The following is a 14,541-nucleotide window of genomic DNA, read 5'->3' on the forward strand; positions in this document are numbered from 1 at the left end:
ATTTTAAAAGTAGCTTATCGTTATAACGCATCATTAAAATATAGCCGATGCGAACACCTCTAACTATGATAATAGGAATGAGTACCTACTTACGTTTTTTAAATCGGCCATTGGTGACACATTCCTTGTTCTTTTACGTCGAAGTTAATATGTTCGTGATTCTTACCGAAAATACCTTTTCACAACTAACTGTTACTTATATCCCAAACTATTTAAAGCACTTCTTTGTTAAATGTGATTTTTTTTCTTCGGTGAATTTGAATTGTTTAATTCTTAGTACACATATAAACAACGACGACACTAATCTCAGCTTCACATAAAAATATATTCTTCATCTTTTGCTGAAAATTGACTAAAACTAGTAACAAAACTCAAAATCTTTATTCATCTGCTTTTAAATTGCACTATGTGCAATTTGTTTGTGTGCACTGGCACTTGTGCACGGAGCATGAAGTCTGTCTTCCTTGGCGATTGAAACTAAACTGTGCTGAATTGTGCGCTAAAGACGCTGTGGGTTCTATGAGCTCATTGTAAATGAGAGGAATTTGAAGAATTTATCTAAACAAAAGATGTAACACAAAGGCAAATTTCACATCTTTATTAGTTTACCTGCTGACCATTGTTTTCTTCCAGCCGGTAGGGTACAGTGTGTTACTGTCATAGATATTACTGTATTTAAAGAATAATACAACTTCAAGAATATTGTAAGAATCGTTGGAATAAAATCAGTATTATTTGAAAATCATTAACTGTTAGTTTATATAATATGAAGTGTCTTAAACAAACTAAACGCATTCTCGATTAGGAGATATTGCTACGAACTGACTTTTCGATTATTGATTAGAAAACACGATTTGGCGGCGTAACAAAGGCAAATAGCGATGATTTAAAAGTGATGTTCACTTGTGCGTTATTATGTTACTGACCGACACGTCGAACAGCACAGGAAAAATATCAAATAAAATTTCGAGCAACATAACTGTGATTAAAGGTGTTCGTTATATTAGATAGCGGATAAAATAACCTAATATTTTTAAATAATAATACAACATATTACTTATTTTACTATTTATATACTATTATTATTATTCATCACGTTAGATCACGGCCATTCTCCGATTAGCAAATTTTTCGTGTCCGGGCTTGTTTAAACCGTAATATCATCCTATTCAATCATGCACTTTTTTATATATTAAAGATAGCATCCGTACCTAGCTGTAAAAAAAATATTGGCTTCTGTTTTAAGTAATTAAGACTAAATTAATTTAACTTATGTTCAAAAAACCTCTGTTCTCTAATTACCGTGACGTGTCCGCACACCAACTTAATCTTAAAACTTGCTTGTAATTTTTATAGCGTATAGATTTACTTTGATCCATTAAACGTTTTAAACGATATTAAGCAGCGTCTATCGCATAACAAAATATCAACTCAATAGAACCAGTCTACAAATAATTATTATGAAGTAATCGTATGTCCAATGGAAACTTCTAATTACCGTAACATCTGCTGTTCTCGAGTGCACATCCCTAAATAAAAGTATTTGGCACATCACTACCGTACGCATCGCGTCTCCTCAGTATGTACCGAGGTCCATCAGCAGTTGTATGACTCTCATGTTAGTGTACCGCCAATGAAGCACGTAAGTATATAATTACCGTAGCCTTGGTTAAAAACTTTTCTAATTACCGTTGTTCTTATTTTAATACTAGATTTTTAAGATAGACCCAAGTTGATCATGTAAATGAAGACAGTACTTTGGCCTCCGTACGTTATAATAAGCTAGAATTTGTATACTGTGTCGGTTTTAAACATTTTTTTGAAAATTTATCGTTTTCTAATTACCGTATACTAATTACCATATGTTTATAATTACCGTTGTATGAAAAAGTAATACTTGTTTACCGCGGTTTTCGTAGATTATTATTATTATTGTCCGTAAATATGTCTATATTATATGCTGACCATTCATCAAATTATTTAATTTATAAGATAAACCTAAAAAGACCAAAGAGGAAGTTAAAGAAAATAGAGTTAAAAATGCCCCTTTTTGTATTAGCAATAAAAAAAAATAAAGGAGAAAGAAGGGTACAATAAAAAAAATACTGCCAATCTGCGAAATGTCACCAAAAGCCGGAAGAAAACTCAAAAAAGAAGTAGAGAAAATTTCAGAGCTTACTATAAAAGACAAAAGGAAAAGGGAAAATTGAAAACAATCGAGGAAGAAGTGACCTTAGATATAGAGGTGCTTGATAACAATATAACAGATCCTCTTGAAACTTTGTCACACCACATCTCAATGATTTATCATACTCGCTGCGCTAAAAAGTACACTAAAAGAGTACAAAATTGTCCCGAAAATCCCAAATCAAAAAAAGAAGATAATCAGCAAGACCAAATTTTTCTGCAGTCGACTTCTTTTGAAAAAGAATTAGTTCCCTTGTAAAAGGCATCAAATTTTAAACCTTCTTTAACCACATCAACGCCGCGTCCATCTAGTGCTCTGTCATCATCTTCTACTGAAAGTATGTTATTTTATTATTAATCAATAATGAGCATTTGACTGAAAATAAAGATACAAGTGTGAATATTACGGAACGAGCGTCTTCCTTGTGTTCAACACCAACTTCACCAACTTCACCATCTTCAAAGATAACTGTCGAGAAACCGATACGTAAAAAAATCTCACTCTTATTGTTATTTAGAAGGCATGTATAGAAAACACATAAAGAAATGTCATATTTGAGAACAAACAGTAGAGCTAAGAAGAGCAAAAGAAAAGTACAGGAAGCAAGCATTAAGACTGAAATATAAAACACGCCACATCCAAAACCAAAACAAAGTCATGATAAAGAAATAGAACCAAAGTATTTACATAGTAATAATATAGGGACTACTGTAGAGAAAACCAAATAAGACGTTCAAATTTTTGTTGAGCAAGATGAGATCTGTCGCATTTGTCCTGGCAAGAGAGAATATATTTCAAGAAAAACGTGGCGTGAACTCATGTGTCTTGTCTTGTCTTGCCCATAGTCACCACGCTGGGCAGGCGGGTTGGAGACCGCAGGACTGGCTTTGTTGCACCTAAGACGCTGCTACCCGTCTTCGGCCTGTATATTTCAAAACCAGTAGTTGGATGATTATCCCACCATCGGTCGGCACTTTCAAGTTCCAGGGTGGTAGTGGAACTGTGTAATCCCTTAGTCGCCTCTTACGATACTCACGGGAAGAGAGGGAGTGGCTATATTCTTACTGCCGTAACCACACAGCATATTTTCTAATTACCGTTACATTAAATATAAAAATTTTCTAATTACCATTCCCATAAATTTTTTAAGTCTCATTATCTAGAAAACCACAATTAACTGTTACATGCCAAAATAATTATTGAATTCGTATTTTTGATTTGTTTCATATTTTAATGTTTTTAAGTCAAATCAGTGAAAAAAAAAAAAAAACGTCACGGTAATTAGGCAAAGAACGCCGAATTGGAGAATGACCGATCAGATTATTTATTTCGTTTAATTAAATAATCAGTATGGACAACGAACGCATTTGTTTTCGTATGATGTTCTTTATTTTCGCGAGTTAGTTGTTTTTTACGATTGCGGTGTTACGTTTTCAGAAACTGTAAATATATTTTAGTTGTTAAGTGAATTTAGTTATAGTATTTTCATTTAATTATTTGAATTTGAAAAATGAATCAATCAATATCATCGATATATTGTAACATCAATTACCTGAATAATAGAAAGAAAGAATATTATCAAAACCATAAATTTTTTAGTGATAAAACTTGAGTTACCCAAAGCGAAGCGAGAGCGGGCCGCTTGTATTAAATAATTTATAATACGTTTAACACCAAGAATTAAAACACGTCGTTATAATATTGTACTAATGTATTAAAAACGTAAAAAATAATAGGAATTTTAAAAGTAGCGTATCGTTATAACGCATCATTAAAATGTAGCCGTTGCGAACACCTCTAACTATGATAATAGGAATGAGTACCTACTTACGTTTTTTAAATCGGCCATTCCTTGTTCTTTTATGTCGAAGTGAATAATTATGTTCGTAATTCTTATAGAAAACACTTTTTCACAACTAACTCTTACTTACAATCCAACTTATTTTCAGCACTACTTTGTCAAACGTGATTTTATTTCTTAGGTGAATTTAAATTCTTTAATTATAGTTAGAGAACACATATAAACAACGACGACACCAATCTCAGCTTCACATAAAAATATATTCTTCATCTTTTGCTGAAAATTGACTAAAACTAGTAACAAAACTCAAAATCTTTATTCATCTGGTTTTAAATTGCACTATGTGCAATTTGTTTGTGTGCACTGGCACTTGTGCACGGAGCATGACGTCTTTCTTGCTTGGCGATTGGAACTAAACTCTGCTGAATTGTGTGCTAAAGACGCTATGGGTTCTATGAGCTCATTGTAGATGAGAGGAATTTGAAGAATTTATCTAAACAAAGGATATGACACAAAAAAAGGCAACTTTCACAACTTTATTAGTTTACCTGCTGACCATTGTTTTCTTCCAGCCGGTAGGGTGATACAGTGTTACTGTCATAGAGATTACTGTATTTAAAGAATAATATAAATTCTAGAATATTGTGAGAACTGTTGGAATAAAATCAATATTCTTTGAAAATAATTGACTAATAGTTTATATAATATAAAACGTCTTAAACAAATTAAACGCATTCTCGATTAGTAGATATTGCTACGAACTTACTTTTTGATTATTGATTAGAAAACACGATTTGGTGGCTTAACATGGGCAAATAGCGATGATTTAAAAATGACGTTCACTTGTGTGTTATTTTTTTACTGACTGAAAGGTCGAACAGCACACAAAAAATTGCAAATAAAATTTCGAGCAACATAACTATGATTAAAGGTGTTCTTTATATTAGATAGCGGATCAAATAACCTAATATTTTTAAATAATAATCAGCATATTTTTAATTTTACCTGGCAAGCGTTATTTAGTTGAAAGAATATTTTTTACTTAACAACTCAAATGTACAGAGCCAAATTGTACTCTAGTGCAACGGAATAAGAACAAAATTCCTTTCAATGTCCAGAAAATCTCACCTTGCCGTATAACACCTTGAAGCCCCATGTCAAATCGTATTCTATTGTAACCGAATAAGAACTATTTTCTTTTCAATATCCAGAACTGTTATATTTGGAAAACTAATATTTAAGAATATTTTTGTTCGTATATTACGCGTTAGATTATATTATTTATTTCGTTTCGTTAAATAATAAGTATGGACAGCGCGTTTGTTTTCGTATGATGTTCGTTGTTTTCGTGAGTTAGTTATTTTTTACGATTGCGGTGTTACGTTTTGAGAAACTGTAAATATAAGTTATTTGTTTAGTAAATTTAGTTATAGTATTTTTGTATAATTAATTAAAACGCCACGAAAAGGACAAACGTGGAATTATTTTATTGTTGTGAATGAAATCGCTAAGAAAGCGGAATGTAAATATTGTAAAAAGATACTTTCATCAAAAAATACTATATCGAATTTGAAAAATCAATCAATTAATATAATCGATATATTGTAACATTAATTACAAAATAGAAAGAAAGGAATATTATCAAAATCATAAAATTTTTATTGATAAAACTTGAGTTACCCGAAGCGAAGGGAGAGCGGGCCGCTAGTATTAAATAATTTATAATATGTAACGTTTAACAGCGAGAATCAAAAAACGTCGTATAATAATAGGCATTTTAAAAGTAGGATATCGTTATAACGTATCATTAAAACCCAGATAAGCCTACTGTCCTATATGTAGGACAGTGAAAATAAAAATATATTTCAAATTACCCTCTTAACCTAACAATATTTACTCATGTGATTAGTAGTGACGAACGTATGTGCTTTTATAGAAAAATAAAAAAATTCAGTTATTTTAACAGTTTTATATAATAGTTAAGTGTAAAACGTGTAATAAAAGTGAGTTGCAGACATGTCGAATTACAGGTATGTATAAATAGTTGTATTTTAAAAGTAAGATATTTTTTTTTTTTTTGGTGTTGACAAGTGGTTGATAACCTCAACTTTAGTACTAACAAAATATTATAGTAATAACAAATTAAAAATTCGCTATAATACGTTATAAATACTGGTGTACTACATATAGGACAGTAGGATAATACAACTATCTTTTACAGGCTGTTAGCTGCACATGAAATTTTGGTCGCTTTGGAAAACATTTTTGGTGGTGCAGATAATAGGGATAGAGTGATATGGATTCTACCTCCTGTTGATCCCGACTGCCCCACTGATGAAGATTCGGGGGAAGAATTTAATGTGATGCTGAACAACTTGCCACGAAATATACTGCTTCAACCGGCAGAAGTCAGGGATAGGTTTCGGTGAGTGACACAGAAGAAGAAGCTTCTGATTCTAAACGTCGAACAAAACGTAGGCGAACCTTCGCATGGAGAAAACAAGACTTGGAAAAAAATCCAGTGAATTGGCCTGAGGTCCAAGGAGCTTTCCAAGATTGAATGATGAGCATTTTTGATTTTTTTACGATTACATGTTATTTACTCATATGATTTTTTATTTTTTTATTTTCCCCATATTATCCTACTGTCCTATATTTAGGACGGCTGATTCCCTGAAAGCCTTAGTGTAAATATTTTTTTCAGCATTTTTTTTTACATTATTTATGGTTTATAAAACCAATTTATATTAATTTTTGTAAGGTGGTTAAAATATAGCCGTTACGAACACCTCTAACTATGATAATAGGAATGATTACCTACATATGGTTTTTAAATCGGCCATTGATGATACATTCTTTGTTCTTTTACGTCGAATTTAATATGTTCGTGGTTCTTATAGAAAACACCTTTTCATAAGTAACTCTTACTTATAACCCAAACTATTTTCAGCACTACTTTGTTTTTTTTATTATTTATTATAGCCATACAGCCTTAAAGGCTAAGTCGGCTCATAAGTCTTAAATGCTAGATCTGTATACAAATATTTACATAGTTTGGTCGTCTGAGTCTGATTGTCTGAGGAACATAGAGTGAATATGAAGCTGAGGGTTCTATCACTGAAAGTAGTTGTAAATTTAGAGCTAAAAACGTTATGGAAAAAGAAAAAGAGGTTTTCCCTGCCACAACCGATTTCTGTTAAGAGTTCCTGTCTCAAGGGTTCATTTCTGGTACATTCCATGAGTACATGGTAAATATCCTCATGGGAGTCACAGACGGTACAGTTAGGACTATTAGCTTTTTGCATAAGATAAAGAAAACAATTAAGTGGAAGGTGGTAGGATCGAACTCTGAAAGCAAGTGAAAGGTCTCGTTGGTTAAGTTTAATTTTACAGAACCACGGAACATTTGGCGGTTTATCTGACAAAGTACGGTACCACAAGCCTTTAACCCCAGACTTATCTTGAAAATATAAGTCCCATGCTGAGTAGGCTCTTTTCTTGATTAGACCCAGGAAATCAGTATAGTGGGAAGTCACGTCGATTGGAATCCCATCATATGATGCTGTTTTTGCCAAGACGTCGGCCATCTCATTGCCACGAATACCGACGTGAGATAGCACCCACTGAAGTCGGACATTTACCCCATTACGTATTAATTTTAACATCACTGGAAGCCTCATTTCTTCCTAATCCATCCTCGGCACAGGAAATCAAATTGTACAAACTACTTTGGGAATCTGAAACTATAAGTACATTCTTGTATTCTGAGCTTTCTATATATGACAGAGCCTCTCGAATTGCTATAAGTTCCAGACTAATTATTGGAATATGTGAATTTGGAACAGTAAATTTGGCTTGAAAATTGTTTTTTGAATCAAAAAAGGAACAACTTTTTGCGTCATTAGTTATCGATCTGTCGGTGAACATAGTCCGGATACGTTGTTTTGTGGTGAGTTTCGACAATTTTTTGTGAAGGAAAATTCTTTTTTGAACTAGTAAAAGAAGGTATAGTTGGTAGGCAAATCGTCCTAAGTGGAATTGTAAAATTCCGACTAAATTCCGACTCCGAAACCATCACTTCTGTCCTTTCGAAAACAATTAAATCCAGATATACATACATGCTTATCCTCAGACAACCAGGACTCCGAACATATACATATGTGAATATTTTCCTTATATAAATAACACTCCAAATCAGTAATTTTCGGAAGTAGCCTACGACAGTTCCACTGTATTTTTTTTTTTTTATGTCACTAGGTCAGCAAACAAGCGTACGGCTCACCTGATGGTAAGCGATTACCATAGCTTATAGACAGCTGCAACACCAGAAGCATCGCAAGCGCGTTGCCGACCCAATCCCCAATCCCCTAGGAGCTCTGGTCACTTTACTCACCAACAGGAACACAATATTGCTTGAAAACAGTATTATTTTGCTGTGATCTTCTGTAAGGTCGAGGTACTACCCCAGTCGGGCTGCTCCATATTTTGAGCAGGAAATTCCTGCTGTGCCCTACCTCAGTAAAATATGTATGTGTATCACATTAAGACTCATTATATTGATTAAATAAAAGAGATGTATTTCTAATAATTTCACACTTGCGAAGAAAATTCGAGTTTTTTAATGATGCGGCTTTTCCGATTCTTCTGGACGATAATTTTGATATTATTTCCTTCAGCATTTTTCTAAGACTATCAATATCTTCAGTATAGTTAAGAGTTATCTGAAGGATATTTTCTTTTCCGAAAGTTTCGTCAAGGTAATTTTTGAATTCGTCAATTGACAATGGATGATCACTGGATTTTAGGATATTTTTTATCGCGTCCAATTCTGTAGATTGTATATTAAGCATTGGTATTATTTTTTTTTGGTTTTTTTTCGAAATATTTTTATCTACCATAATATCAGAACATTCTGTCGAAGTTTCACTTAACTCTGAGTCACTCAATAATGTTTCCTTACTGTCTGGAATTTTCTTTAATGTATTACTTTCATAAGATTCAGTTGAAGGTGGGTGTGGTCTTTTGAAAGAGCCAATGGGTTGGAATTCAGTTACATCAGAGGTTAGGTCCATATTCGTTGTCTGCGGTTTGAAGATAGAATTAGATTCATCAGGACACTTTTTGGCTACATGTCCTTCTTTTTTACATATGAAGCAGGTCAAGGTGTTCGTAGAGGTATATATCCAATAGGGGGTGTTGTCGTGTTCAATTTTTATACGATCAGGTAGGTGTTTAAGGTCTTCTGGTGATATGTAAGCCTGACCACGAAAACTGAAAATGTGACTAAAGCCAGGCTCGCCGATTCCGGCCCTTATAAACGAGATAGACGATGCCAATTTGATATTCAACTCGATCAGTTTCTTTTCGATAACATTGTGGGGAATGATCGGGCATACATTTGAGAAAATTATTCGTTTGTTCCTTGTAATGAGAGGTCGTATAGGATTTTTTTTTGTTATTTAGCATTAAACATTGATGTTTCTCTACTAAATCATCCACAATTTCTTTTGTAGAAACAAACACACACACTCTGTTATTGGACATACGACTGAGGAATCGAATTTGAGTAGGATCGATAAGTTTTCCGAAGGCGAAAGCATAGTCTTTAATTTGTGTGTCGTCGACTGCGTCTATTACAACAGCTTGATCTTTAGTGGGAAACGAAACAGTTTGGGTTATCGTCGAATAACTTGGTTTAGATGCCATCGTTCCTGTGGTCAGAAACAATGGAGGTAGTTGTAAAATAATTTACTCGGTTGCGTACTCGTCATGCGGCGCACACAAATACACTCGTAGACAAGAACGCGGTACACGTGTACGCTTATCGGCGTACCGAAAATGTGATTTTTTTTTCTTCGGTGAATTTAAACTGTTTAATTCTTAGTTAGAGTACACATATAAACAACTTCAACACCAATCTCAGCTTCACATAGAAATATATTCTTCATCTTTTGCTGGAAATTGACTAAAACTTGTAACAAAACCTGGAATCTTTATTCATCTGGTTTTAAATTACTTGCATATGCTTTATGTGCAATTTGTTTGTGTGCACTGGCACTTAAGCACGGAGCATGACGTCTGTCTTCCTTGGCGATTGGAACTAAACTGTGCTGAATTGTGCGCTAAGGACGCTGTGGGTTCTATGAGCTCATTGTAAATGAGAGGAATTTGAAGAATTTATCTAAACAAAAGATATGACACAAAGGCAACTTTTACAACTTTATTAGTTTACCTGCTGACAATTGTTTTCCTCCGCTACTGCTGTGTGGCTACGGCACCAAAGAATATAGCCACCCCCTCTCTTCCCGTGGGTGTTGTAAGAGGCGACTAAGGGATAACAAGGTTCCACTACCACCTTGGAACTTAAGAAGCCGACCGATGGCGAAATAACCATCTAACCGCTGGCTTTGAAACACAGGCCGAAGACCACATCCGTACTGTTCGGCAGATTATTCAAAAGACAGAAGAATATTATCAACCGCTGTGTATGGATGGCATTTGTGGACTACGAGAAAGCCTTCGACTCTGTCGAGACCTGGGCTGTCCTGGACTCTCTGCAGAGATGTCATCAAATATCATCTGGCGATATATCGAGGTACTGAAATCTATGTACGACGCGGCGACGATGACCGTTAATGTCCAGGACCAGAGAACAAGACCTATTTCCCTCCGGCGTGGGGTAAGACAGAGAGATGTAATATCACCGAAACTGTTTATCACTGCGCTGGAGGATGTCTTTAAGACCTTAGATTGGGGGGAACGAGGCATTAACGTCAACGGTGAATTCATCTCTCACCTTCGTTTCGCCGACGATATTGTCATCTTTGCGGAGACGTTGTATGAGTTAGGCCAGATGCCGTCCGGCCTAAACAGGTCCTCGCAGCGTGTTGGTCTCTGTATGAACTTGGACAAAACGAAAGTTATGTTTAACAACCAAGTCATACCGAGAACGGTATCGGTCGATGGTACCCTTCTCGAAGTCGTTCAGGATTATATTTACCTAGGCCACACTATCCAACTAGGCCGCAACTTCGAGAAGGAGGCCGACAGGAGGATACGGTTGGGATGGGCGGCGTTTGGCAGACTTCGTCGAGTCTTCACTTCGAAGATTCCGCAATGCTTGAAGACAAAAGTCTTCGAGTAATGCGTCCTGCCTGTGTTAACATATGGAGCCGAGACGTGGACACTGATGAAGCGGCTGGTCCACAAGTTTAGATTCGCTCAACGTGCAAAGGAACGGGCTATGCTTGGGGTTTCTGTCAAAGATAGGATTAAAAATGAGACTATCCGCGAAAGAACGAAAGTAACCGAATAGCCCACAGAATTAGCAAGTTGAAGTGGCAGTGGGCTGGTCATTTGTGTCGCAGGACCGATGGCCGTTGGAGTAGACGGGACGGGGAGTGGAGACCGCGTCTTGGCAAACGCAGTGTGGGACGTCCCCCAGCCCGTTGGACCGACGATCTACGTAAGATTGCTGGTGTAGGCTGGATGAGGATTGCGGAAAACCGAGATGTCTGGCGCGAACTTGGGGAGGCCTATGTCTAGCCGTGGAGTGCAGTAGGCTGAGCTGACTGACTGACTGACTGATATGTGAAGTGTATGTTGAGATTGCTAAGGCTCAAGGACTTAAGTAATTTAATTTAATTTACACTTTATTGTACACATATAAAAAAGTCTACAATTTTTGAAAAAAAAAAATTACAAAAAGAAATGTACAACAGGCGGTCCTATCGCTAATCAGCGATCTCTTCCAGACAACCAGCTTGGAGGAGATAATGTAAAAAAAGCGGAAAGGATGTACAGAATTAAAATGAAAGAAAACAGGAAAAAACCAAATAAAAACCAATAATACACACATACATACATAAATATATACACATATTTGACATATAAAAATATGACATATATAGTAGATGGTACATTTCATATATCAAGCACCCCACGCTTTTTACTCTGAATTGAATTTTTAATTCTTTCAATAACTTAAATTTTATTACAATTTTATTTTGAAGTAATTAATTCTAATTGATTGTTCGATCTTCTACTACTGTAATATAAACTCTTTGTAATTTTTTTTTACTTTTTAGATTGATTAGCTATAAAAGCGTGGTTTTTTAGTTTTTTTTTTAAACTATAATTTTTTTTTGTTAGATTTTTCAATTAATTATTTGCGGGTATGCATTTTAGAAATTTAATCAACACATACACACACACACACATACATACATACAACCCAAGGTAATAAAAGCGTGGTAAAAATACAAATCGAACAGCGTAAGAAACTACAGAACAATGCATTCGTACGTACTCGGCGAATACATTCTGCTTCGTCTAGGTCCAATAACGTCACAGGCTGGAGCGCCGCTTGTAACATGCAGCACTTCAGCCTGTGATATCTCACTGCTAGGTCTCTTTCCTCGCGTAGGAGAAGGATCAGAGCTTAATCCACCACGCTGCTCCAATGCAGGTTGGCAGATATATTCCCTACTATGAGTAAAGATCGCTATCAGGTGCACATGATAACAACCGGGACCGACGGCTTAACGTGCTCTCCGAGGCACGGTGGGGAGACCCACATGGACTGTACAAACACTCAGACCACGGCAAACACCTGTATGGCCAATACGAATGTTTGTCATGTGCAGGGATCGAACCCGCAACCGCCAGCGCAACAGCCACAAACCAGTGTGCTGTGACCGTTGCGCCAACCCATAGTCATGCGTATGCTTGGAAGCGCAACTTTAAATTACGTCCCATAACTTTCTAATTTCTTAAGATATTTTATCGATTCTTTCACGTGTTTCATGTTTGTTATATTTTACTTAAATTTTTATAATGTATTCACAAAAAAAAAATGGAAAATTCTTCATTCTATAGTATACAGGAAGCCGTAACTTTGTTTAAATACTTATTTACATAAATAAATATTTTTGAAGTAAAAATAAAATACATTGTTTAATAAATATTTTTATTATTTTACTTTCACACTGTTTGAAAATGAGAGCACATCAACATATAAAGATAAAACATGTGCGTTTCTTCTTGAGTAGAAAGCACACAATATAACAGTTAACGAGGACTGATGTAAGTTACGAACGCCCGGTTCCAATATTTATACCAATCGTTTTCTTCTTCCTTTATGATGAAAACGTATCGGTTTTGAATATAGGAACCTCGTATAAAACTGAATTCGATTTTAAAAATTAGTACTAGTTACTGTTAACTACTGACAGATTAGCTCTAAATTTTGATATAGTTACACCTATCGTTGGTCAGCTTGTTACATTAAACACATTATACAAAACAAATTTTAATATAAAGCTGAACATTTGTATCCTAATGAGTGAGCAAATCCAGCGAAATCCTGTAAATAAATTACGTAAAATCAAAACAAGTAACAATTCATTTAGAAACAAATTTCTTTTATAATACTTATATTAAAAGCATGTACTATATATTCAATCAGTATATTTATAACCACAAATTCTAGTTATATATTATAAGAACAACGGTCTACTCTAACATCTATCTCTGTCTATGTAAACGACACAAAACGATGCCACTTAGCGCGAACAGCACTTATGGCCAGTTTCACCAGGTATGGATAAGTTTATCCTGCAAATAAGTTAGGAATAAGCTTAAGCAGGGTAAATGCAGCAGGATGTAAAATAGGCCGTTAGGACCTGTTTCACCTCAATTCAGAAACAACAACTTTCATATTATATAAATAATAATATCACGTAGAATGGAGAATACACGGATTGATCGGCGTGGTTGAGATAACAGTCTCAATTTAAATTTGAAAACAGGCAAAATAGTCACTTTCATTGCTACGAGCCATACATAAATTACGACACGCGAATTTCACGATTTTTTACCCCTTTCCCCGGCTTGTCACAGATGGTCACGAGTACCCCTACCCAGTGCGACGTCAAATAATTTACAATTTTACTTCTATAAATTATTTTAGTCATTATTTTTATTTCAAATTAACTAACAATTTATATTTTGAAATGTGATGTCACAAAATTTTGGACCCCACCCCTTGTCGCACAGTTGCACACTTCTTCGACACCACACGTGACGTAATTTACGAATGGCTCCCTATTACTGTATATTAAAGCGTCATAAGTAAATACTCCAACCCTCATATTGGAGGTAGATTGATAATAGGCAAACTGAAAAATGAATGTTGTAAGCGCATAACTCGAGAATGGCTCGAACAGTTCGGATAATTTATTTTTTTGTATTTTTGTTAAGGTCAATTGAAGGTTTTAATACTAAAAAAAAGAAACAATTTTTACTATTACTTTTTGACAGAACGAAGTCTATCCGGACAGCTAGTAGCTAATAAATAAATAAATATTTTTTTTTATTTTTATAAATAAAATACTTTAAACAATGTGAATTATCGTAACAACGAAGATGTACTTAAGATAACCAATTTAAAACCGGTTCCTATATTCATAAACGATTTGTTATCCTCAAAACTAATGTAAAGAACCAATGAGTAAAATAAATCGTTTTTTTCAATATGGGAAACTGACTCTAA

Source organism: Melitaea cinxia, chromosome 13 (genome assembly GCF_905220565.1).
Source record: "Melitaea cinxia chromosome 13, ilMelCinx1.1, whole genome shotgun sequence".
NCBI classification, from domain to species: Eukaryota; Metazoa; Arthropoda; class Insecta; order Lepidoptera; family Nymphalidae; genus Melitaea; species Melitaea cinxia.